This window comes from Cylas formicarius, unplaced genomic scaffold, assembly GCF_029955315.1.
Source record: "Cylas formicarius isolate icCylForm1 unplaced genomic scaffold, icCylForm1.1 PGA_scaffold_12__32_contigs__length_19106922, whole genome shotgun sequence".
NCBI lineage: Eukaryota > Metazoa > Arthropoda > Insecta > Coleoptera > Brentidae > Cylas > Cylas formicarius.
Window position 1 is genome coordinate 4,758,069 of NW_026844225.1, and position 12,160 is coordinate 4,770,228.

Here is a 12,160-nt window from a genome sequence, read left to right on the forward strand (position 1 = left end):
TGGGAATCCATGTTTTTTTCTTGTTTGACTTGCCTGCTTTCAGAAAATTTTCTTTCTCTGACTCAACTACGTTTATTATTGTTTTTACGGATTCTTCATTTTCTTCGAGATTCTTAATCTTGTCAGTGAGTTCTTTATTCAGCTCGTCTCTTATGTTGATTTTTGTGTTGGTATCTTTAAGTAGGCGGATATCATATGATAAATATCCCCACTACCAGAATGTGGTCGGATTCAAGTTCAGCGCCCGGATAAGTTTTCACGGACGTGAAGCTGTTTCTAAATCTCCTGTTGAGAAGTATATAATCAATCTGATTCCTTATAATTCTGCCCGGTTTGTCTAGAGGAGATTTCCACGTATACTGCCTTCGGGGTGGCAATTGGAAGAAAGTGTTTGTAACCACTAGATCTGTGTCTTCTGCAAACTTCTCCAAGAGATCTCCTCTCTCTTTTCTCTCCCCAAGACCGTGTGCTCCGAGTTTAGCATTGAAATCTGCCATTAATATTAAAACTTCTTGTTAAGGAATCTTTGTCATAATTTTATTGATTTCATGATAGAACTCCAGGGCTTCATCTTCTTCTTTGTTCGCGGTGGGAGCATACACTTGTAAGATGTTAATATTGATTGGGTTGGCACTTATTTGTAGTAACATAACTCTTTCTGATAAAGGTATGAAGTTTGTGACATATTTGGCCACATCGGGTGTAACGATAACCCCAATCCTATGTTCATAAGCTTCGTCATTTTTTCCTGAATAATAGACTCTATGTTTTTCCACTTCTGTTTCACTTGAATTTGGCCATCTCATTTCTCATATTCCCATAATGTTTATTTTCATTTTCTTCATCTCTTGTACGGCGTTAACTTTTCCTGCCTTTGACATAGTTTTTACGTTCCAAGTGCAGATTTTGATGTCATTTCTGCATTTTAATCTATTACTTCTGCCATTCAACGGTAAACTCATTACTGGCCTCCCCGGAGAACCGAACGGAGGACTTACTCCGGATTTTAATTTAGCACTGAGCATTGCCATGAAATGAGACTAGGACATCCATTCAGGATCTTTAATGAGGATGCGTCCTATTTTTCTTCCTCATCCTTATGCCGTTTACCAGTTCAACCAGTTTATCCGCCTGCTAGGAAAATTTTGTCAGCCTGGGAACCAATGAGTGCCCTTCCTTCTCGGCTCGTCTACCCGTAGCTGTTGCTCGACAAGGGTTGACCGCTTATACCGACGATCGTTCGGTTGGTGTGTGTTCATAAGTCGCCTCTTACGACAGGGAGAACACAGTCCCATGATCCTATTCTAACCAGGGAGTCACGCGATGTTTTTTCCCAATACCCTCACTTGGTTTAGCCCGAAGGTCAATACGGTTTACCAGGGAGAGTTGGGAGTCTCGTGAGGACCAGTTGCATGGACCTCCGCCCGACTGTGTCGCTTGGAGTGACCGTCCATAACAAAAGGTACTACCTCTCCGACACACCCCCTACACCCCACCCCTATATACATTATGGTGTTTTTTATTATCAGTAATAAATTTAAGTTAAATTATAAAAGTTGTCAGAGCTATATATCATGATTTATGTAATCGATGCCAGCACCACCCCTAAAAGCAAAAAAAATCTCTACCGAATCTTTCTAAAAAGATTGTGATACCATCCGTTGTATGGCGCTGGAGCTTTTGACAACATGCAGTGTATCGGTTTTTCCCATAAATTTTGTGTTGTAAGTGATTAAATGCTTGTAATCCTGCAGCTTACGTACTTCTGCTAGCGACTTGTGCACATTTTTGTTGTTTTATTTTAAATTTCTAATGACTCGTGGAGCCATACCAACAATTTATATTGTTGATCCCCAAACAATTTTAAGTAATCAGGTCATGATGTTATAGAATTAGACCCTTCAAGACCTAAGTTCATTACATACCATATTTAAAATACCACTTTGAATACTTCGGCTTGTATGAGGTTTATAGATTATAGATAGATTATTGCACCTAACTTTCCGTTTCATATCATTTCTACGGAATTCAAATCGAATCATAAGATTTGGTTCCCAAAACTTCAACTAGTTTTTTTTGTAAAATTATTTTCAAAATAAAAGTAATGCTTTTAAAAAATCAAAAATAATTTTGCATTAGAAAATAGTGTTTTTTTTAATTTGCTTTATGTTGAAGTTTCACGAATATTATAGTAAGCGTTGAATGGTTGAATGATGATTGGATGAACACAGTTTTTTAAAATATAAATACGTAGAAACAGCATGCGCAATTGTCCGATAATAAAGATAAAAATACAAGTATTATATAAAATTTCCTCTTATAGCAAATATTTGGAAGTTTCTTTCAAAAATAATTATACAGCTCTACATAATTAAACTTTTAGACAGATGTAATTTTGACAACTGATTTTTGATAATTTTGGTAGGCTGATTTCAAAAATTCTATGCATTAATTAATTAATAATAATAATATAATATTAAAAGAAAAAAAAACGACATTACACTGTCCATTTTTGGTCTAGGGCTTTAACAAACTGCTTCATCAAGCCAAGTTTGATATGAAGAGGAGGCAGTAAAACTTTTTTGGAGTCAACTAGGCTATCCCTTAATACATTTTTGCTACCAGGTGTAAGGCCTGTTCTGGAGCGTCATTCTATTTCAGTTCAATGTGTACCTCTTGTCCGACTATCTATCCCACTTACAAACAAAGCATGGAAATGTTGTATTACCCGCCTGTTGTTCTACGAGCATGCACAGCACTTTAACGCCACCACAAAGCACCCACTGATGTTTTTGGTAGTTTTATTTTCTTCAAAAGAAGTCCTAAATTTTCATACGTTTCTTTTATATACAGCATATTTCCTAATTTTCAAACTAAGTCAGGAATATTACAATACACTAGCACTCCTTCCTGAGTAAAATATTGACATAACTTTTTTTCGCGATCCAGTGAAAGTTTGATGTCACACCAGTCCCAGTAGATGCTTGTCATGAAGTCTGGACGTCAACAATTCGGATGTGTACTTTCCAAGGTGCAAATCTCTAATTAAATCATTTAATTCGCTCTTGTTAAGCACTTCAAGCTCTCTAAAATCTGGTATGGAAGTAGATTCCTCTGATTCGGACGATATAGCGTTTCCTAGTTCTTTTGGGGCGCTAGGTATCAGTACATTTGATCCATGAGAAACTGGTCTAATAGCAGGCTCAAGATTGAGATACACAATTTGCGTCTTATTTTTTAAATCCTTGAACATTACACGAACAAAAATAACAATCATCACTGTGATTCATATGCTCTCGCCATAGCATAGGAAAATCAAAGCTTAGACATTTCTTCCTAGCTTTTAGTCAGGAGGAACCCAAGACTTGTCTTGGTCGCCAATTTTTACTCCAAAATAAGCGTGGTATACATTTTTCACAAGACAAGTTATAGTTTCCTATTACCTTACTACGACATAACTACCATAGATATAGCAAAAGTTATTGGAGTGTTGTTTTCAAACTTATAGAACACTAGAAATTCGCAACCACGAAGTCAACAGCCTCGAATACAGTACCACGATGATCAATATAGGTTACAACGCTGTATTGACGCTTCAGCGCCAGCCACTTAAAAATCATGTCTAACATGGAACAAACATATTCATGTCATAGGTATGTATATTAATAAAGCAACACGCTCTAAAAAAATGACGTGATAAACCAAAAAGATGGAGTTTTTTGAAAAAGGGCACCCAAAAATATACAAATAAGGATACTGATACTGATACTGCAAACTTCAACTTAGACCTGACTAACCAAAACAAAAAATATTTCCCGCCTGGTTCCTCTTCATCACCGACCGCTATCGATATCATAATTCATAACTATGCTTCATGCGCGTGACGCTACACGTGTTGTTACAGAAAATGAGTTTTTACGATTTTTTACGATTTACGATTTAAACAAATTGACGAATTAAAAGGTAAGCTGTAATAATTGTTATATCGGGAATTTTAGGTATCGAAGATCAGTGGTTCTCTAACTTAGTTCACTACACATTTTGGGAATCTCCGGGACAGGTTTTGTGTTACAGGGTTTAGTGCCTGGAGTCTACTTTAGAAGGTATAAAAATGACAAATTAGAGAACAGAAACCACATTGTCTCTCGATTAAAGGCGAGAGACATAAAAAGTGTTTCACACAACTTAAAACTGCCCAGGGTTACGCCCAACCATTGTACACTCGTTTGCACTAATAAAGGGTTTCGTGTCTGGAGTCTACTTTAAAAGGCAAAACAATGACAAATTAGAGAACAGAAACCACATTTAGGTGTTGATCGTTTGCTAGCCGTTTTCTTAAGTGGGGACGAAACATACAAAGTCTTGTCGCTCGGTTAAAGGCGAGAGACATAAAAAAGTGTTTTACGAAACTAGAAATTGCCTAAGCCTACCCACGAGGTAAGACATTATGAAGTGCAAAAATAAAAATGTCGGAGAGACACATCTTATAAAAAATAAGACAGGATCAGGGAAATCATCGTAAAAAATAAATAAATAAGTGTATCAATAAATAAAACTGGTTTCAGATTTCTCTGATGCGGACGACTGTTTTTTCTTGACAAACTTTGGTTACAGGGTTTTCGGAGACAAATGACGAGGAGGCGTAACCATGTCTAGGTGATGATCCAAAGAAACCGACAGATAATCAGTTATATTTGCACCCTGAGTTGGTATCCAGATGGAATACTTGGTTAGCTCAGGGGATTCCGCCAGATTTGAAAAGTACCTTGTTAGAAAAATTCACTTTACAGGGGAATTGCAATTTAGAGCCCAGCCAAGTTAATTCCAGATAATACCTGGTTAAGTGACATGACCAGGAAATGTGATAATCACTTTATAGACACTCGGAGATTGCTTGAAATAACAATTGCTTTGTTAGGCTTGGTGATCCCTGAACTGTTAGAACACAAAGAGGAGGGAATAGATAGACTGGATATTTTGGAAAAATTATGTGATGTTGGAAAAGTGTTGGCTGAAGTGAATCACTCTCAGTTGTTGGCTCGTTAAGCGTATATTTGAAATGGACTGGATAAAAATATTCAAAGGGTCTTAGATTCAAATATAATTGGCACCCATTTGTTTGGAGAGAGTCTAACTCAAAAGCAAAGGCAATCCGAAAAGCAAGTTTGGCACTAAAACCCCTCCTAGTATTACCATTTTTTGAGGAAAAAGCAGAATGGTATGTAACAAGTACTCTTGTACAATATTTGGAAGGGACCAAGCTTTTAACGGGTACTGTTAAAAACTTCAAAAGCTTTTTGAAAGGCAGATCACTAGATAGTATTCGTTCTACCGCTGCCTGAACTAAGTCCTTGTCAGTTTTTTGCAAAATTTCGGAAGAAAAAGAAAAAGAATAGAAGTATGGAGGAAGGATTGTTATTTAATTTATTAAGTGAACTTTAATGTTAGCAGATTAAGTATGCAGAGGCTGTCAGGCTTTCGTTATATTATTTATGTTGTCTTTGTCCAGAAATCAGATTAGATTTTGGACTAGTTTAAGAAGTAGCTTGTTGTTGGCAATGTTCTAGGTCGAATAAAAATGCGTTTTGCTTTAAAGAACTACGTTATGTGTAATCTTAAAGAACGAGGCTGAAATATAATTAAATGATCAAACGAATTTACCTAAGTTCGATCATAATTAATGAAGCCTCGTTCGGAAGATTACATCCCGCCTTTAAAAGGTAATCATAAAAGAAGCCTTACCCAACAGCATTTTCATTAGCTTTAAACGTTATGAATTATGATATCGATAGCGGTGTTTTCAGGTTTTGAATTCGTGGCATCACCGGTTAGTATTACGTTATGTGTAATCTTTTGAACGAGGCTTCATATAATTATGATCGAACTTCACTTAGGTAACTTCGTTTGATCATTTAATTATATAATATTTTTATCACTTCTGTATATTTAAAGTTTCTAGTGCAACGTACAATAAATCTATAGCTTTCTGAGGTCTTATTAACATGAGGAACAAAAGATAATTTCGAGTCAAATATTAGTCCCAATTCACAAAAAATTTTGGAAAGGGCGAGAGTTTTATCAACTCATCACTCATCGTGCTAAAAGAGACTTAATCACACAAATTATTATTTACTGACCAATTGTTAATTTGCTCTAAACTACGCTGACGACCAAAACAATCCTCTGAATACAATACAAAAAACTGACATCAAGGACTTTACCAATGTTATTAATGAAAATGTTTAATAATAATTTGTGATGTGATGATTGTGATCCAGACAGTCAAGCGCTTGTGAAGAATCAAGACATATGACTTCCATTTGAGGACCTTTGCCGATAGCTTCAGAAGTTTACTGAGACTTTTGAGGGAGTATTTGGTTCTTAACAACATGATATATTTTGTGTTTTGTCCTGTAGGAGAGATTCTAACATTTTACTGAAATTACAGTTACGGGAAATGCCGCTATAGGTTGTGATTTGCATTCTTTTTGTGTACGGGAATAATTTTAGACATTTTGCGTACACCAGGAACGGCTTGGTTTCTCGGATACAGATTAAAAAGTATTACAAACAGTTTGGCTAGAACAAAACGACAGTAATGTATAAGGAATGCTGGAATTAAATCTGGACTTATTGTGAATTTTGGTTTAATTTAAGAGCATTTTCCACTTAATTATGCTGTTACGACACACGTATGGTGATCACCCCATTTTAATACAGATCTACGCTATTATATACTTACTGGAATATGGATTATCCCCCAAACATTATAGCGCATAAGACATTTGTGAAGGTAATATGGGACAAAACCCAATGATTATGAAACTAGTGGAAATAGATGAATCAAATTTTTTTAATAGACGGCCGTAGAGACCAGACCATTGGGTTTTTGGGGGTATTATTCTGTTGTTGTAATAATTTTTGTATAAACTTTCAGAACTTGATTTTTCTTCACTATACCGTTACATTGTTACAATTTTTAAATAAAACGCAGTAAACGATCAAAGAGACATTCAAATAACATAACCTCACTTTTGTCATCTCGGCTGCGTGTATAGGTGCCCCCCCTCTTCTGCCTAGGCGGGGCTTCGCCCCCGGCCCCCCGCGGGCCGCCCGACGACTTAACCTAACCGTCGTCCGTGGTCTGCGCCTGCGCGGGCCGCCGCGCCAACCTAACCTAAAAGACTCGCCATCCGTGGTCTCGGTCGTACTGAGCGGTGGGGAGAAGGAGGAGCTCGTCGTCCGTCCTTTGTTAGCCGGCGGTGGCGAATTAAAAAAAAATGTTTCTCCCGGTAAAGCCAGGCGACGCGATGATCTTACCCGCTGCCACATTCTGTTTGCGGCGATCCCACGCGCCTGAGTCATCGCAACGCTTTAAACGAGACGAAGGCGTGACTCATCGCGCTGCAATTTACATTTACATTTTGCCGCGGACGCGACCAACGCTTCGTTGCCGGGAGAAACATTTAATTCACACCCGCCGGGACGAGCTCCTCTCCCCCGCTCAATACGACCCAGACCACAGACGACGACGGACGGCGAGTTAGGTTAGGTTGGCGGGCGGCGGCCCGCGGGGGGCCCACGGACGACAGTTAGGTTAGGTTGGCGCCCAGACCACGATTGGCGCGGCGGCCGGGGGCGAGGGGCCCACGGTTAGGTTGGCTCGGTGGCCTGTGGGCCGGGCGCGGCACCTATAGACGCAGCCGAGATAGCAAAAGGGAGGTTATGTTGGTTGAATGTCCCTTTGACCGTCTACTAAACGCTACCATTAAAAAACTCGCCATTTCTTTTTATCCCTTAAATTTTTGCCAGTGCAAAAGTATCTCGCTAACATCTTTGAAATTTTTTGTTGGTTGTTTGGTCAAATTTAAAAATAAAATGGAATAGCTAACAGGATGTGAATTTTATTACTGCATGTTTTGCATATTGGAAATCGAGTTTTTCATGAAGCATGAAAGGGGTGTTTTTATATAACCACAATTATGCTGTTGTATATAATTTCGTGGTTAAGTCGAATAAACATAGCAGTTTGGCAACACTGTGCAGGTTTGCCGATCAGAGAATTTTATTTCTGTCCGTAAAACTTGTATTTTTAAAAACAATTTTTATTCAATACGAGCGTTTACAGGCAGCGTTACGACAAGAAGCGACTTAAGAGACTAAATAAGCACATGAACAATACTTGTATTTATAGTATATAAAAGCTGAATAAGCTTATCCTTATCGAATGCGTTCTTATTATTATATGGGTCATCATAAATAGATATATAACTCCTCCCTCCTCAAGTCTGAGCAAATCGGGGTTGATTTTCGAGGGTTTTCAGTTCTATATCTACTTTTACATTTTGTTGTCTTTTCTTATAGTAACAATACACCCATATTATTATACCTATGATTATAATAACAATTATTAATATTAAAGTAATTGGAACACCTGATTTTACAAAGTCTAAACGTTTTAGTGGGTAGGTTGCTAGATTTTGGGCATTTACTATATCCTCCTTTATATTTTCGACATTAATTTCTCTTAATTGCAAAGGTTCGACATTTTGAACCAATTTCTCATCAACAGTAATTGATGGAAGTTTTAATCTTAAATCAATTATGTCTATTTTTTGAGAATCATAATTATCCTGAATTTTAACTTTACAGTTTAAAGGGAGAATTAAAGAAACTTTCTTTATTATTTCAATACTTTGTTGATTTGGGCATTGGAAATATGCTTTTTCCTGTGAAGAGGGGATTAATAAAATTGAATTGTCTTTTAATTGAGTAACCGAGGTTTCTAAGTATTTTACCTGTATCATTGGGCAATGGTTAGTTAAATTAATTGTTTGTGGAACGCAGGGTTCATTTTTATTAAGTAAGTTTCGTGGTCATAACGACATTTCTTCAATTTTATAACAGTTTTCCTTTAGGTTGAAGAAATCATCCATGGATTTTAATAGATATGGGTTATTTATAACAGGTATATTATTATTTACCGGTATCGGGTAGATACGATAGAGAGCAAATGGTTTATTTAATATTAAAGGTACTGCCATATAGAATATAATAAGTTCATTCTTAATTATGACGTCTGTATGTATCACCTCATAATATTTAATAATATTATCAAAGGGAATTCGTGTTTTCGGGTCAAGTTTAGCGATGACGTTCTTAAGTTCTTTATACTTAAAAATGCTGTGATGCATTACGTTTATTTCTGTGAAGTTAATAGCAGTCTGTACGTTACTACGGATTTCATTAATAACGCGGAGATTGTTCTCTAAATTATCGAGTAAGATAATAAAATATGATGTCGTCGTTAGCGTCTGTGTCATTTTTGCTAAATAGTTAGTCTGAGTCAGTATTTCTTGTTGATTATTTTTTATATTATTCAATTGGGAGTCTATGTCTTTTGTTAGTCGTTTAACAATCGTTTGAGTCGAGGATATATCTTGATGAAGAATTTCTTGATTTTCATGTAGTGTTTTAATATATTGATCATAACGTTCACCATCGTCTGCGTCTAAAGTACCAAATAAATACTTTTGAGCTTTTCCCCAGAAATTAAAGAGTCCTCTTTTTATTCTTTTATGTAAAGTAGTAAAATGATTAATAAAAGTTTGAATAGATTCTGCTTGGTCTATAAGATCTAAAGTTCGGGTTATCAATAAGTGGCCTATAGGTGTATTCAAATTGTTTAAAGTCGAATTAATACTTAAAAGCGTTGACTTTGTTGCTTTTATACTATCTTGTAAGTTAGTTAGATTAACATGATAGTAGACGTGATGGAAGTTCGTTATTATATAACTATCTCCTTCGTAGACTGGTAATAGAGGGTTTTCTATTTCTTCTATTTTATATTGCGCACTCACAAGCATTGGCAGTAGGAGTATAGTAGCCTTCATTCTTATACCTGAAATTACAAGCGTCTTTTAACATCTTTAGGGTGTCTTTGATTTTTAAATTCTATCAACTTATATTTGGGTTGTAGTTTTTGAGCAAGTTTTTGAGGTGTATTTATTAATTGATTTGTACCTTCGGGTATTTCAGGGTCATTTTTACGTTTTTCGTTTAATTTAGCTAAGACATTCGCTTTCTTGGCATTAAGTTTCATGTTTATTTTTTCATTAAGTTCGTCGAAAGTACGCGCGAGATCATATATATAATCGGTTTGTAGTTGATTTAAGTTTTTCTCGAAATTTAGTTGGTAATTAAGACTTTCTTTTAGAATTTGGAAAGGAGTATATTCATGGGAAGAATGTATACTATTATTATAATTTACATATCCATACAATATCCATTAGTTCTTGAATCGTTTTGGCACGGTGATCGTTTTTAAGGGCAACAAAACTTTCCTTAATAGTTGAATGTAATCTTTCGGCTGGTGAATTTGAGTTTGGGTTATATGGTGTAGTAAAGTGTAATTCTATTTTATATATTTTACACAAATCCTCTAGTAATTTACTTTTAAATGTCTGCGCGTTGTCAGTTGTGGTTTTACTTGGCGTACCATGGTGTGAAAAGAATTTAATTAGGTTTTGGCATATTTCGTGAGATGTTTCGTTGATAGGGTATGCCGCTGCAAATTTAGAAAAGTTGTCCAATATCGTAAGATATTTTTGTCCTAAAATTGAATATATATTCACATATATGTGTTCCAAAGGTTTAGATCCAATTGGCGTTGGTTTATAAATGACCTTGTAAGGATGTCTATCATATTTAGTTTTCTGGCATACTTCGCATAAATTGACAAAGTTAATTACGTCTCTTTCAAGACTTGGCCAATAATACTTTTGTTTAATATTTTTAATATTTTCCGTCATTCCTCGGTGAGATGTTTTTGTAGTATGATATCTGTTTACTATTTCTTTTTGTTCGTCCTGGTCGGTTACGTCTTCAAGCAAGGTGTTAGAGATAACTAATTTAAATGCATTATTTTTAAATGTTTCCTGGAAGGTTCTTATAATTACTGGTTCTAATTCTTTATTCCAAAAGTATAAGCAGTAAGTATCTGGTGGTAAGTTGTCTCGTAATAACTTTTGAATTCTTTCCATTATTGGGTTTTCGTTTATGTACATCATTATTCTCTTCTTAATTTCAAACAGTTTTTCTATTCGAACGTGGGGTTGTTTTTTTTCAGTCCATTTAAATATAATTTGATTTTTTTTTTTATTTTTTATTTTTTTTTATTGCTTTATTAACGTATGGTGCTCCTATGATTGGGTTTTCCATAGATGAATGTATAATTTCCGTATCAGAGTTACTTTTTTCGTTTTGGGTTACTTGCTCACTTATTGATGGTTGAGGGTTGTTTTCTTCGTCCGGTTGTGATATCTGATATTTTATTTTATTCGGAGGTCTTATTTGGATATCTGAGATCATGTTAATTTTGGGGTTCTTTACTATGTCGCTTTGATTCGGTAGGTGGCATACAAGAATTTCTATATTTTCATTCTTAAGTATATAGTCGATCATTGCTTTTACTTTTTGCCAATCTAGTTGGTCTAATCCGCAACCTATTTTAGGGATTGCTATTTTTACTATATAGTTTACTTTAGCATGAGTTTTCATTTTATTTAGGGCTTTCCATAATGTGAAATAAGTAGGTTTTTTATTGGATTTTTCCTTAGTAATTAGGTAATAAATAAATCTATTATTTTTGTCATTAAATAGCATAGCTATTCCTCCTGGTTTTGGATTTTGGTCTAGAAGATATTTTACATTTTTAAATTTATTTTTAAAGTCTACGGCGATGCCTTGTTCCATTCTAAGGTCAGCTGCAACACAATGTGCTAGCGAGTAGTTATTTTGTTCAAATAGATCACCTTTAACTTCCTTAATTATATTTGAATGTTCGATGGGTTTCCAATTATCTTCGAATTTTTTAAATTGAGCAGATTCATTATCAGTCATTATTTTCTGTGGTTGTCCGAACAAGTTTTCCTGTGATTCAAAAAAGTGTTTAATTTTTTCATGCCAAATGTATTGATCATCTTTTTCTTCATTTTCTTCGCATACGGCGGACATGTGTGTTAATGGTGGTTTTATTAGATCTACGGGGTGAATTTCCTTAGGAGGACGTGGCAGGGCATCTGCATTTGTATTCTGTTTACCTTTTTTATATTGAACAATGTAGTCGAATTCCTATAATTTTAATTTCCACCTGACTAAT